Source organism: Nothobranchius furzeri, chromosome 9 (genome assembly GCF_043380555.1).
Source record: "Nothobranchius furzeri strain GRZ-AD chromosome 9, NfurGRZ-RIMD1, whole genome shotgun sequence".
NCBI classification, from domain to species: domain Eukaryota; kingdom Metazoa; phylum Chordata; class Actinopteri; order Cyprinodontiformes; family Nothobranchiidae; genus Nothobranchius; species Nothobranchius furzeri.
This window is the reverse complement of record NC_091749.1, coordinates 26,157,754-26,172,288: the sequence shown is the minus strand read 5'-3', so window position 1 is coordinate 26,172,288 and position 14,535 is coordinate 26,157,754. Positions and strand designations below refer to the sequence as shown.

The 14,535-nt window shown below is 42.1% G+C and overlaps 1 protein-coding gene across 1 annotated transcript in view; it reads left to right on the top strand.

The window, feature by feature from the left end:
* The window catches only part of LOC107374071 (myocyte-specific enhancer factor 2A), a 65,033-nt gene that overhangs the window by 14,407 nt on the left and 36,091 nt on the right, over positions 1-14,535 (top strand). The gene's annotated exons all lie outside the window — the stretch shown is intronic.

The window sequence follows — 14,535 nt, the reverse complement described above, 5'->3', positions numbered from 1 at the left end:
TCTGGGCTGGTGTTTACTTTTGATGTTTGGATGTCTTAGCTCGAGCTGTTGTAGATGCAGACTGCTGTAACTGTGTACTGTCTTATATTTAGATGTTGGGCTCTAATTTTAGGAAGTTACCTTGTGGTCATGTTGCATCTGTCAACCACAGCAGCTGTTTTTAGGAATTGGTTTGCTTTTTACATTTTGTCTCTGGTATACAGAACAAGATCTCTGTATGTGGAGATAGAAGAGCGAAATGCCAGCTTCTCAGGGGGTTCTCTACAAGGGGACATTTCAAACCTTTTTTAAACAAGTTATAATCGTTCTGTGGTCCATAACAAACATGATCATGAAGTTATTTTCACTAATTCCCTCTCATGGTTTCAGCAGTTTCAGTACCTTCCAGAATGAGCCGTTTAAGGACTCTGCCGCTCTGTCAGGATGCTTCTTAATTGCTGACAGGTGAGGAAGGTTATGCCAATTCTTCCTATTGTGATGTCACAACAAGGAACTTTTTCAAATGGCTCATTTTAGGCACATAAATCCATAAAGCCAACCCAGACATAAAACAGAGGGATGGTTTTTATTCACAGTTAGATGGTTTATAGAAGCAGTAGAGGCCCACATGGCAGTGCCAAAGGTGAGTTTTGCATTCAGGTATCCTAATTACTGGGGTCAATACTTCATCTGAGATGTGAAAATAAAGAGAACAATAGGTCATTTTTATGTGGTGAGAATGATATGAATCTTTTAGTCTTAAGTCAGAGGTGTTCATTTCCGGGCCTGGGGGTTCGGTGTCCTCCATGTTTTAGTTTTAATTCTGCTTCAACGCACCTGATTTCATTCAGTAGGTGATTAACATGCTTTTGCAGAGCCTGATGAACTGCTGCACAGGTGAATCATAATTGATTCAGACCTGAGCTTCACTGGTCACATCAAGGCTCTGACTAGATCAGTGTTTTATCATCCTAATTCATTCATTTCATTTTATTTATTCATTGATAGAGCACTTTCCTGCTGCCAGCCAAGGCAGCCCAAAGCACTGAATACAGCAGCGTAAAAACAACAAGCATTTAAAATAATAAGGGATACATCATAAGGAGTAAAACGGACTACATATTAATTCATGTTGGTGCCAAAGCAATAAAATCATAGATAAAATCTTAATTTAGCTAAAAACTACATGCAAACAAGGACTAAAAACCAGGCACATCAGTTAAACCAATCAGATCAGAGGCCTAACGGGCTGCTGTGAGTCTGTAGTGCATTTTTTATTTAGCTTTAAAAGCCCCAAGTGAAGTTGTGAGTTTTAATTCCAGTGGAAGGCCATATTTTGGGTCAAAAGCAATAAAAGCTTGATCTCCGCGACTCTTATGTTTGGTTCGTGGAACAATCAGTAGGTTGTTGGCAGTGGAGCGCAGTGATCTTGAGGGGGCGTGTTTCTGCAGTAGTGACGATAGGTAAGGCGGCGCAGTCCCTGCTAGTGACTTTAATGTAAATACCAGAATCTTGACCTCAATGCATCAGCAAATAGCACGACTCAGAGGTCTCATGTCCAGAGAAGACCTAGAGAAACCCATTCATGTGTTCATCAGCAGGCTGGACTATTGCAGTGGTCTTTTGACTGGTCTTCCCTAAAAAGCTGTGAAGAAACTGCAGCAGCTAGAGTCTTAACAAGAACCAGGAGAACAGAGCACATCACTCCTGTTCTTAAATCTCTACTGGTTACCAGTGAACTGCAGAATCAATTTCAAAGTACTTCACTAGTTTATAAATAACTCAATGACATGGGGCCAGAATACATGTCAGGTACACACGCCCAGCGGGGCTCTGAGATCCTTCGGAAGCGGTCAGCTGTTAGAACTTCGGGTCAGAACCAAACAGGGTGAAGCTGCTTTTAGCTACTGTGCTGCACACAGATGGAATCAGCTTCCTCGTGACCTCAAACGTGCCCCAACACTAGACACTTTTAAATCAAAATTGAGAATCTTCGTGTTTTTATCAGCCTTTGAATGAATGTCCTAATGCTGCACCTTCTGCACTGTATTTGCTCATCCCTTAACTTTGTTTCTTTTTCATTTAAAAATTGGAGTTTCTGTCACGTTGATTTGATTGTTCTTGCTAATGGAAAGCACATCGAATAGCTTCTGTGTATGAAATGTGCTATATAAGTGAAACTGCCTTGACTTGGATCAAGTGTGTTGAATCAGAGAAACCACTGAAATGTCCTGGATCCCAGACCTCAGGGACCAGAACTGAATACCCCTGCTCTAAATGTTAGGGCTGAACCTTTGACCCATATCTGATTTCATCTTCAATCAAACCCAAGTTAGTTTTTTCCCCTGGTCCTAGGTCAGATCTGGTGCTTTTATTAGTAACCTCATCAGACTTTTACCTGTCTAAAGTGTGAGATAGCTCTGCTCTGGAAGGCAGGAGACAGCCAGATCTGATTAAAAACATTATAAGTGACACACACACACACACACACACACACACACACACACACACACACACACACACACACACACACACAAACTAGCATGCGTAGCATCCGTCTGTAAGCACAGAGGGCTGTGGGTGATGTCATGTCTGGTTCTCACTTCAGGGTCTGAATCAGATCTCAGCAGAGAGATCAGAATGCAGCCTTACGATCTGCAGCATGGACGTGTGTAAATGTGGTTAACCCTCTCAGGCTCAAAATAAGTTTTGATAAAAGGACGAACAACCGAGTCCTTCAGGGGTACTTCTGAGTGAAACAATGCTCATGAAGAACAGTAACCAGGTAGGTAAGTTTTAACGTTGTAAACCTGCAACACCTGCCTCCAGAGGGTTAACAGTGATGCAGCCAGGAGGCTTTAAACACTAGTTTTCTCTGAGCAGATTCTGTGGTGTTCTTGAATGATCCCATAAACACCTCCAATGCAAACACATCCTGAGCCTAAATGAGACACTCTGACTGAGCCAGTGAAAACCTCAACACGTTACACAGAATCCTGCACTGGCTCGGATTTCTGGTGGCCTCAGACTTTGCATTTATCTACTCAGTTGTGCAGGTTAAAATAATCACCTACAACAGGCTGATGTGTTCAGCTGCTTGTTGCTGGAATATGAGACGAGTTGTAATGGTGGTACATCTCCAGTAAGGTGGGATGAGACTGTAGGAGATCACATCATCATTATGAAATGTGAGCTGAAACATCTTCACTAACGTTCATTAATGGACTGTAACAGACATTTTGGAAACAGAATCAGTGGTAGCAAGAATAAGTTGGTTCACCACAGCTGGGAGGAAGCTGCTTAAATTATCACAGAGAATTATATCTTTATGGATTTATTGTATTTGTCAACAGCACATAAAGCACATTGTATCTCACTGATATTACAGGACACGTTTTATTGACCTCTACTCAAAAAGCCAATGTGTTTCTTTATTTCACAGAATTCATTCTCAGAACTTCCTGAAATGTTCATCTTTACTTCTAAACACATTTTTACACAATTGCGCGTCTGTTCTGTCTTCTCAAACCCCCAGTTAGTCACAGAAGGCTGCCGCGCATACCGATCCTGGTTCTGGTGGAGGTTTCTTCCTCTTAAAGGGGAGTTTTCCTCTCCACTGTTGCTACATAATTGCTTAATTGGAGGTTTCCTCTAAAGTTACTGACGCAGCAAGTCGGTTCTCGATGTAATCTGCTGGGTTTCCTTACATAGGAAGTTTTTTATACCTCTTTTTAAATAATAATGAACTGAACTCAGTGCACTGATAAGTTACCTAGTGAACTAGACCAAATTCTTGCTTTGCAAAGAATGGTCTAGGCATGCTCCATTGGAACCTCCGCAGCTCCTACCAGGACTCTGGCTAGCCAATCACAGCTCTCTAGAGGGGTTTCAAACACATAAAGAGCTGTGATTGGTCCATAATGGTGGGCCAATCATAGTGCTCTATCTGCTTAGTGAACAAATCACAGAGCTGTATCTGCTTTGTGGGCCAATCAGGGCACTCTATATGCCTGGTAGGTGGGATGATGCAACAGAGTGAAACAAGAGTATGTCACATTCATTGTCCAGTGGAATGCAGAGATCATTTGAAAGACAACGGTAGAACCCGCCCCACAACCGAGAGCCGTCAATGGAGCATGCCCAGACTAAATAATACATTTATTTAGTCTGGCTTTCCAGGCTACAGATAAGTAGCTTCAGCTGGAATATTTGCATTGTGAGGTGCCTTGAGATGACTCTTGGGATTTGGCCCTATATAAATAAACTCAATTCAATTGAATCAATATTTTTTTGAGTGTCTGGATTTTGTCCAACCAGGTTTCACTTAAACAGATGGGCGAATAGTTGTCTCTCTGACAGCAGATGTTGGTAGCTAACCAGAGCTTCCTGTTCCTCCAAGATGACCCAACATCTCAAAAAAGCAGTAGTCCCCGGCAACACTTGGAAGGAAGTGGTTCTTGTGTACATATGAATGGATGAGTGGCTCAGTGTTCAAACTCTTACATATACCCTTTCTGAGAGAGTCGGTGAAGGATGAACTGGATGAAAATACAATGGAAAGCTGCTAGAAAATGATTGGGTTCTGTTAAAGTTAATGGAAAGAACAGCCTCAGCAGGGGACATGGGGCCCAACCGTCCACTTACTAAAGTCAAATAAAGTTGGATGAAATCCAGAACAAAATTTTGATTAACAACGATAAATCCTATCCCACATAAACATGGCTAAAGATATAAAATATCTTATAGTTGGAACATTTGTACATGGAAGCTATAGAAAAGTCTCATTTCAAAGGGTTTTTGGGTTACCTAACACTAACTGTGTGCTCACGAGAGCTGGACTCATTTTTGTAACACCTGATAGGCTGACTCCCCTTGGTCTTCCAGAGCCACCATTTACCATGTTTGAGAGGTTCCTCTACACTGCACCCTACAGTCCTCAGTGAAGTGCACATGGAGAAATTGCGCAAGTGAGGCTTTAAGTGAGTAGTACACAAGTGTGCAAATAATGGCCAAATTGAGACAGTGAGCATTGCATCTTCCACTGCACCACATGGTATGCTGGTCACTGGTTGTTCTACTTTTCAAAAATATTTTATTACCAACATTCAAACAAACAATTAGTCGACAAAATTTACATTAATTGCTGTTCACATTAAATCTTAGTCTGAAAAAATCCAGAGCATGGATAAATTTTCAGACGTAGGAGGAGTTTGGTGAAACCATGGTGCAAGACTTCTGTACGGATTAGAGGAGATTCTGGTACACCATCCGACGTCTTAGGAGGGGAAAGCACTGTGCTACCAACACTGTTTATGATAGGATGTCCCTTTCCGATATCGAAAGTAATTCGATATCTGCCCAAAAACAGTGTATCGGATTATATCGCACGGCATCAAAAACCACTGATATAAGCATTCCGTTAAGGTTCACATTTTTCCAACCAATGGTTAAAAAATGTTTTTATTTTTCCAGAGTTACTGTTATTGGCTCTTATTCTCTGCTTGAGTAATATCACTTCACCAAGCCTTACATAAATTCCACACTACGAAATAGTTAAAAGTAAGCATGATTTGTGCTGATATCATATCAGATTGATATCGGTATTGGTCAATACTGAAGGGTGCAATATTGGTATCGTATCGGAAGTGAAAAAGTTGTATCGGGACATTCCTAGTTTATAGTGGGGATGCTGTGCAGCTGACCCCGACTCAGTCACTGAGGTGGTCAAAAAGCTCCTCGAGGGCAAGGCCTCAGGGGTGGATGAGATCCGCCCAAAGTTCCTTAAGGCTCTGGATGTTGTGGGTCTGTGTTGGTTGATGTGGCTCTACAGTATTGTGTGGACATTGAGGACAGCTGGCAGCCTGGGGTGGTCGTACCCCTATTTGAAAAGGAAGGCTGCAGGATAGGGTTGGGCATCGTTTGATTTTGAACGATTCCGATTCTGATTCCAGTTCCTCGTTTCGATTCCAGTTCCTATCGATTCACGATTCCAGTTCTTTCAAGGTATGACATGTTTTACATGAGCCAGCTAACCACAGGTCCTACTTGATGAAATTATCTTAACTTCAACATGAATTTTAATTCTATGAACAATAACATCAACTTCATTTAGACAAAAACGTTTGGGAGAAAAAAAAAGAAAAAGACTTGCAGCACAACCAGTGTGTTTGTTTCTGACCACAACCTAAGTCTGGAAGAAGCCTCTGGGATGAGAGGCTAAATGTCTCCCAACATATCCAGAAACATCCAGCTGTTTTCAGCTAAAACTCTCAGGATGATCATGTCCAGGATGACTGAGAACTAAACCTCCATGCTGCAGCAGCGTTCAGTCAGAACAGAAAGTGAAACTTAAACGTAGCTGCTGTCAGTAACAATCTAACAGATTTTAAACATTAAAATAGTTCAAAAAGGACATTTAAATGTTCACAGCTTTGTGTTTGATTTATTATAATAATAATAATAATAATTATTATTATTATTATTATTATTATTATTATTATCATTATTATTTATTGTGGCAGAAGCTGGTGTGGTCCAGCACAGAGAAATCTGCTTTAGCATGATGACTTTAATTATTCTACAGGTTATTGTTCGGCCTTCTGACGCTCACACACACACACACACACACACACACACACACACACACACACACACACACACACACGAGTGTTGGTGAGCAGCTGCGTCTAACTGCTGATGCTCCGTGTGTGTTTTTATTTCTGCAGTGAGACAAACTCACCTCACACCGTCCAGAGTTTGTTCTTTAAAGCTTCTATTAAATCCACCGTGTTGACGTATTTAACAAGTTTCCTCTACGCTGCAGGAGTTAAAGTTTACGTTACGGAGTAAAAGTTCGGCAGATGCGTTTGTTTGTATATGGGTGGGGGGAGGGGGGACTCGGTGCTGCACACAGACAGCTGGTGTGATCAGCTCTGTAAAGCCTTGATCAGAATTTGCAGATTCCGTTTATTTTTCACAGAGATCGTCCGCGGATTCCTGTTCCGGTCGGCATTCTAGGAATCAAAACTAGGAATCAAAACAAAAAACTTTGAATGATTCTGGGAAAAACTAACAGTTGGTCCCGGTTCCAATCGATGCTCGATGCCTAACCCTCCTGGCCGTGGAACATTGGAACAGATCCATATCTTTAGGGGTGGGGGTCCTGCAGGGTGCGTGGGAGTTCGCCCAACCAATCGACATGTGCTTTGTGGATTTGGAGAAGGCTTTCGACCCTCTGGATGCCCTGTGGGGGATACTCCAGGAGTATGGGGTACCAGGCCCTCTAACACGGGCTGTTAGGTCCCTGGATGATCAGCGTCAGAGCGTGGTCCGCATTGTCGGCAGTAAGTCAAGCTAGTTCCCAGTGAGTTTAGAAAGGACACTTGAGCCGTTGCTTTGCCTTCTTCTCAAAATTCTAACGCAGCAATGAATTGTGGGTAACGATGCTAACTTAGGCAAAGTGCTGATCAAGGGTGCAAAGGGGCCTTCACCACAGCTGGCTGGACCAAGACCGCTCCTGGCTGGGCCACTAACAAACACGGAACTGACTGAAACAGCTGGCAAATGTCTACACAGATAGTTTCACATGAGTGCCAAAAGTCATTTAACCAACAGTGCAACTTTGAAACAGAGACAGTCAAGACTTTTTCAAACTGTGAATAATGCCCAAGTCATCTGGAATTTGGACACAAAACCCAATGGAATATTGGGAGGGCATATAAATGTTAGAAGCATACTACCAAAAATAGATCAGATACAGAACTTGCTTATGGAGTCTAATCTGGATTTCTTGTGTATGTCTGAAACTTGGTTGATTAGTAATATTCCTACTGACCTAATTAATATACCAAGATACACATGCTACAGGAAAGACAGGGTCAAGAGAAGAGGAGGGGGTGTCTTAATTGACATTAGGGAACAGTTTAAGGTTACTGAGCTTGACTTGGGTGTAAATTTGGAGTGCTTAGGATTGAGCGTAATTCTCTCACCAACCATGACATTTAGTATAGTCGTGCTTTATAATCCTCCATCTCATGATGTAAATTTCTATGATCAACAGAGAAATCTTTTGTCTATTTTCGATGACTCATGAATTGATGCTGTTTGGGGACTTTAACATCAATTGGAATGATAAAAAAGGGTGAGGCAAAACTAAAGTTAACTATGGACAAATTTAAAAACAAACAGCTGATTGACAGTCCTACATGAGTTACTAGAAAGAGTGAAACCCTTATAGACATGATTTTAACAAACAGGCCAGAGAGAGTAACAAAAATATACAATCTTATTACTGGTCTTTCAGATCATAATATGACACTGGTCATAAGAAAGCTAACAAAAAAGTGTCTAGTTTATCATAACAAAACAGAAAATTATACTTTAACTACTGGAATTCCCACGTCAAAAATGGTTGACTTTGAACATGATCTAAAGACAGCTAATTGGGACAGGGTAATCAGAGAGCCTGATCCAGACCATAGTGCAAGCAGTTTTGTCTTGACCCTTCATGGTATAATTGGTAAGCACACAAGAACCTGGAAAAGAAAACCTAAGAAAAAGTCTCTTCCTTGGTTCAACAGTGATATCAGTCAGCTGATCAAAGAGCGAGATTTTGCTCTGAAAAGATCCTTAAGGACTAAAACCAATTCTGACCCTTTAATTTACACTGGCCTAAGAAATAAAGTAGTGTCTGAGCTGCGGAAAGCAAAGACTAATTATTTAAAAACCTGATTGAAGAGGCAAATGGCAACAGTTCTAAACTGTGGCAACATATAAACAGACTAACCAAGTCTAGCAAGCAAAAGCACCCAAAAATAAATGGCCTTAAAATATGTGATGAACTCATTCATAGTAATGAGTCAATTGCAAATGGTTTCAATAATTTTTTTTATTGAGTCTGTGAAAGATTTAGCCAGTCGTTTTAAATCAAATGACCCACCCTGTAACGAATTTGATAAAGATCACACCAACTCCTTCTATATAAAAGAAGTATCCCAGGATAAAGTTAAAAAAGTGATTGCAAATATGCGGATGTCCATGGCAAAAGATATCCATAACTTAAATACTACATTTATTAAGAAACATCACAGTTATATGTTGGAGCCAATCACATATTCAGTGAACTTATCAATTCAAACAAAGAGATTCCCAGAAAGCTGGAAAACTGCAGTAATTGCTCCAGTCTACAAATCGGGAGAAAAGGACTTACTTAGCAAGTAACTAAGGCCTATTGCCATCCTCCCGATAGTCTCAAAAATCCTAGAAAAGATTGTAGCTGAGCAACTAATGGATCACTTAGAGTCCAACCAACTGCTTTATTCACAGCAGTTTAGCTTTAGACAGAAATACTCCACAGAATCTGAAAATTGTTATCTGCTTGAAAAAGATCAAAACTTCTCTGGATAAAGGATGTGTTGTAGGGGCAGTGTTTCTGGATCTAAAAAAGGCTTTTGACACAGTTAACCATAGCGTCTTACTTAACAAACTAATGCAATTTAAAATATCACCTGAAGCTTTGAAATGGTTCAGTTCATACCTGGAGGGTCGACAGCAGTGTGTTAGGGTTAATGAGGTCAAGACAAGTTTTCTTGCAAACAACAAGGGTGTACCACAAGGATCCGTGCTTGGTCCATTGCTGTTTACAATGTACGTTAATGACCTTCCGATGAGCTGCTCAGGCGTCAACTGCCAGATGTATGCTGATGACACCGTCATTTATGTGTCCACAAAAACACCTGGCCTGGCAGGAGAGCGCCTGACGCAGGCTTTATCAGACATCTCCGAATGGCTAGAGTCATCCCACCTAACTCTTAATGTTAAAAAAACTGTGTCCATATGCTTCTCCATGAGAAACAGGCCTGATCAGGAACTATTTCAGGTTAGGATTAAAGAGGAAGTCATTGAAGTAAGGAGTGATGTGAAGTACCTTGGGATCATCCTAGACAAACACTTAAAATTTGACAGCAAGGTTAAGCACGTCTGTAATAAGGTTAATACAAATTTAAACTGCTTCCGTTTTATCAGAAGGAACCTGTCACACCAAACTGCTAAACTGTACATGCATGCACTGATCTTTCCCCACTTATCATATTGCATTACATCATGGTCACAGGCTTCATCCACCACTCTAAAACCTATAGTCTTAATATACAAGCAAGCAATAAAAATTATGGACCAGAAACCATTGAAATGGCATCATTGTCATATTTTAAGGAAACATAATCTTCTCACTTTTGAAAATTTTTATTAATTTTAGCACTCTGATTCTTTTTCAATTGCCTAAATGATAACTTGTCTAAACTGTTCTCTATTGTGGCCATCAGACGTCAGAGCTCTCATAGAGCGATCACTCCAGCCTCCATCAGTGGTGATTGTCTCGTCCCGTGGTGCAAGACTTCTTTTGGTCAGTCTGCTCTTTCTGTAAAGGGGGCCAAACTTTGGAACTCTCTACCTGCTGACCTAAAACTAGAAACGGACAGTAAAGTTTTTAAGAAATAACTCAAAAAATGGTTAAAGTCTAAACCACAATTTCTACATGAATAGTTTAAAAAATCTTACATTGCTGCTCAAATTACCTTGTTTTATTCTTTTTATTGAAAATTGTTTTCAATTTTAATCTGTTTTCTGTTTGATTTATTGTTGATCTCTTTGTATTTTATTTAAATGTACTCTACTTTTTAGAAAGGTTCTATGGACAAGTGTTGCAAATTAGCACGTGTGCTAACACACTAAACAATGCATCTGGTTCGTCCAATGTAATTGCTGTGTCCATGCCAAATAAACATCACATCATCAAGGTCCGCACTTGAGAATTGGGACACTTTCACTCCTGGATGAAAGCAAGTGAAATATCAGACTTTTTGTTTTTACATTGTAACATTCTTTAAATTGCTCTCCTTGTTATGATTTCTGTTTATTTTAAAATCTCAAAAGACAAACACTGAGTCAGCTGAACTGTCTTTTAATTTCTTTCTGAAAACAGACAGTGCCATTATAAATTAGATTTGACAAAAACATCGAACAAGATGTAAAAGTGGTGTGAGGATCGAAACAAACACACACTTAGGGCCTTGGGAGTGAGCACATTCAACGGCATTTGGCAGGGGGATTTCTCAGCCTCCTCCCGAGTGCCGGTGCCCACTTCCAATTTTAAACTGCACTTAGACACTGAGGGCTGTGGGTGCAAGTGGGGTGGTGTGGTGGCATCAGCTGGCATAGGCCAGATGATGCCCGCACTGCCCGCTCACCACAGCCATGGAATACACCTTATCAACACACACTAACACCATATTGGAGCAGGCGGAGGGAGACTAGGGGTCTTGGCACATCTCTGTTGTTGCTTGGCTTCCTGGGGCTGGAGGCTAGGAGGGAGATCTGGCCGTCTGGTTGGGGTCTGGGGTGGTGGGTTGCTGTGCTCAGAGTTGGGCGGGGGAGCCTGCTAACCAGCACCCCAGCAGGAAGGGTCAAACTCTGGTAACCGGCGATGGTTGTACCCCATGTGCAGCAGTACCGGGACCAGAGTGAACAGGGTGTGTATGGGGAGCATGAGTGGGTGTCCGGCATGCATTTTTGTAAGTCTTGGCTTGTATGTGCATGTGTGAGCATGAGGGAGGGAGTGTGTGACTTTGTTTGTGTATGACTGCAGGCACGCAGATAGGGTGGGGGACGGGGGGGATCTGTCCCCCCCAGATTCAGATCGACCCCGATACGTCCCCCCCACTAAGGCCAGAAAGAAAACAAAATTGGAGGTTAAGCGCTTGAAGCTCCTTTTTCCAATTACATTGAATGCAGCATGACATAAACAAACACCGACTCCAGAGGCGCCAAAGTGGTTGCTGCTAGTTTGCAGGATGAAGTAAAAAAGACAGGCAACGATTACTGCGTATTTAAAAAAGACCAAAAGTGTAAGTAGGCGTGACCGATCTGTCTGTTTATGCATGTTGGTTCTAGTTTCAGTACGTTGTTGTCAGTGTTGGGACTTACTCGTTATAAGTGCCAAAGCCTCATTGCTGACTTTAACAAGTCTCATCTACAAATATGATCCCTCATGAAGTTACTACCTTACACCAGAAGATAGTGGAGATGTGTAACCTTCAGGCTGAGCAAAGTTTGGGAGTTTTTAGAGCTTGAAAAATGCCTCCCGCCGAGAGGCTCCCAGTCGGAGAGAGGAGGAGATGAGCGCAACATGAAGAGCGCAGATATTAGATAAAATGTATAATTGCCGGCAGGTCTGGTCTTTGTTGACTGATCACTTTGTCTGGTCATGACTGACTCTGATTATGAAGCAGAATATTGACTCTGATGAAGAAATTCACTCATCCAGCCGGGACGATTGACGCTGCTGCAGCATCAGACAGCTGGTGCTGCACGAGAGGTGTGTGAAGTTTACAAGCTCCAAACGTTGGGTCTGATGTTTGTTTAACCTTGTCTGGGACATGATGGATGTAGAAATGATGGTAAAACACCGCTAACGTGACAGAAATAGTGACAATGTAAAAAAAAAAAAGCCGTAAAAAAGAGGCAGATGCCGATGCGTTATGTATGGAAGTCAAGTGTGTCACATAATCATAAAAAAAGTAAAATATCAAATTTTAAAAGAGATTTATATATTTATATATAAATTAAAACTTTCCAAATATAATGAAAATTTCTAAATGACGTAAAAAATACGAAGGAACATCTGTTGAAGAGGCTGAAAAGTTTGGGAATCACTGCTCTGTGATGTGAATTTAATTTTTTTAATATATTTTATGTGCAGTTTTTTAGGGTTTTATGTTTTCTGTAAATATCAGTGTGCTGAAAATCATTTAATGTTTGCATAAAGCATGAGGTTTTGGTTAGTAATTGATTTGGAGAATAACACATGACTGACTTGGATGGTGTTGATTAGGCAGAGTTTTGTTGCCAGCGTTCCACTGCAAAATGGCTTCAAACACGTATATAAAAGTGAGTTTTTACGTAAACCATTGGATGAAATTACACAATCTGACTGAGCTCTAGTTAAGGCACTTGCAATAGTTTGTGTATGTGTACATGCGTGTGCATGTGTGTGTGCGCGCGTGTGTGTGTGTGTGTGTGTGTGTGTGTGTGTTTGGGGGAGGGTAAATTGGAACCTTGTCCCCCCAGTTTGAAAATCCTATCTGCGCCTCTGTATGACTGTATATGTCAGGTGGGGCCTTTGACTCCTCCCCTCTCCTGGGACTTCTTTTGATGATATAGATATTCGTCTCCCCTCCCCCTGCCATACCTGGTGTGGAGTGCGGTGCCTTGGTCTGCCTGAGTGTTTGTGGCTCCTGGGTCAGGGGTTTAAGATTTTTGGCGTCTGCCTGATCAATCCCGGTGGCTGTCTGGTGGGGTCTGGGTCCCTGGGCTCTGCTGGGTCCCCGGCGGGGGGCTGTCGCCCCTGGGTCCCGGGTCGCTGGGTTCCGGGCTCGGCCAGCTAGGGGGTGGGAAGCTGTGGGCGGGCCTGTGGGCTTGCTGCTGAGATCTCCCGGGACTCTGCCGGCTGCTGGTTGTGACCCCCCGGGGCGATCCTCTGTGCCTCTCGAGGAGGGCGGGGGGCTTTCTGGTTGCAGTCTCCTTGGGGTTCCTGTGTTCTGGGGCAGTTCCTGGATCTCTGGGACTTGGAGCTCCCCCCCATCTCCTACACATCTTTAGGGGGCAGATCTGTGGTCCCTCACACTTTCTATTAGACGCTTTTATAGAGAAACCTTACATAAACAAGCACGTGTACACTCACAGGTGCTCACATGATGCTCTCACAAGTATGGGCTTGGGCACGTTCAACACTTGTCTTAAGGCTGTCATTGCCTTTAAATGCACTATGATTTATTATCATGTGATTGTTTAGTTAAACAATGCTGATTGTATATTTCTTCAAGTTGACGCAGCGATAGCTTGCTCTGGTTGTATTGTTGTGTGTCCCTTTTTTCTCTTCTTTCTCTTTCTGCAGGTCTAGAAACAGACTCTTGTTCATTATTGTTTATTTTTGTGGAACCCCCCCCCCCCCCCACCACCACCACCACCACCTTTTTTCTCTTCCTTTCTCTTTCACCTCTGTCTCCGTGTCTGGTCGGAATTACAAATCATTCAAAACCAATAACAATAAAGTTTTAAGTATCAGGCGTGACATTAAAAGCAGACGCTTTGATGCTCCACCGGAGAGTAAATCTGTAAGCCTTGTCACCAGCATTCAGACATCAATTCTGTTTGCTTCACAGCCAGACAGGACATGGGAGAAAGAAAAAAAAAACAAGTGGTGTGAGGAAAAAGCAGATAAGTCGGTGAAGGAGGTGAGCTGTGTCCATATGTGGGTTGCTTGAGCTGTAACTGGGCCACTTCAAACTAAATACTAATGGTGCAGAAGATCACTGAGGTGTTGGGTTAGTTGTGCTGCAGCACATCAGAGACAGGAAAGCTTTAAAGCAAGATTCATCTGATGCTCAACACAGAACACTGACATGTTCCCTGGTATCAGAGGCTAGCCCGTCCTGTTTAAATGTCGCTGGCGTTAATCCTCTGTTACAGTAAATGCCCTCATGACTTTTTCTATTTGCA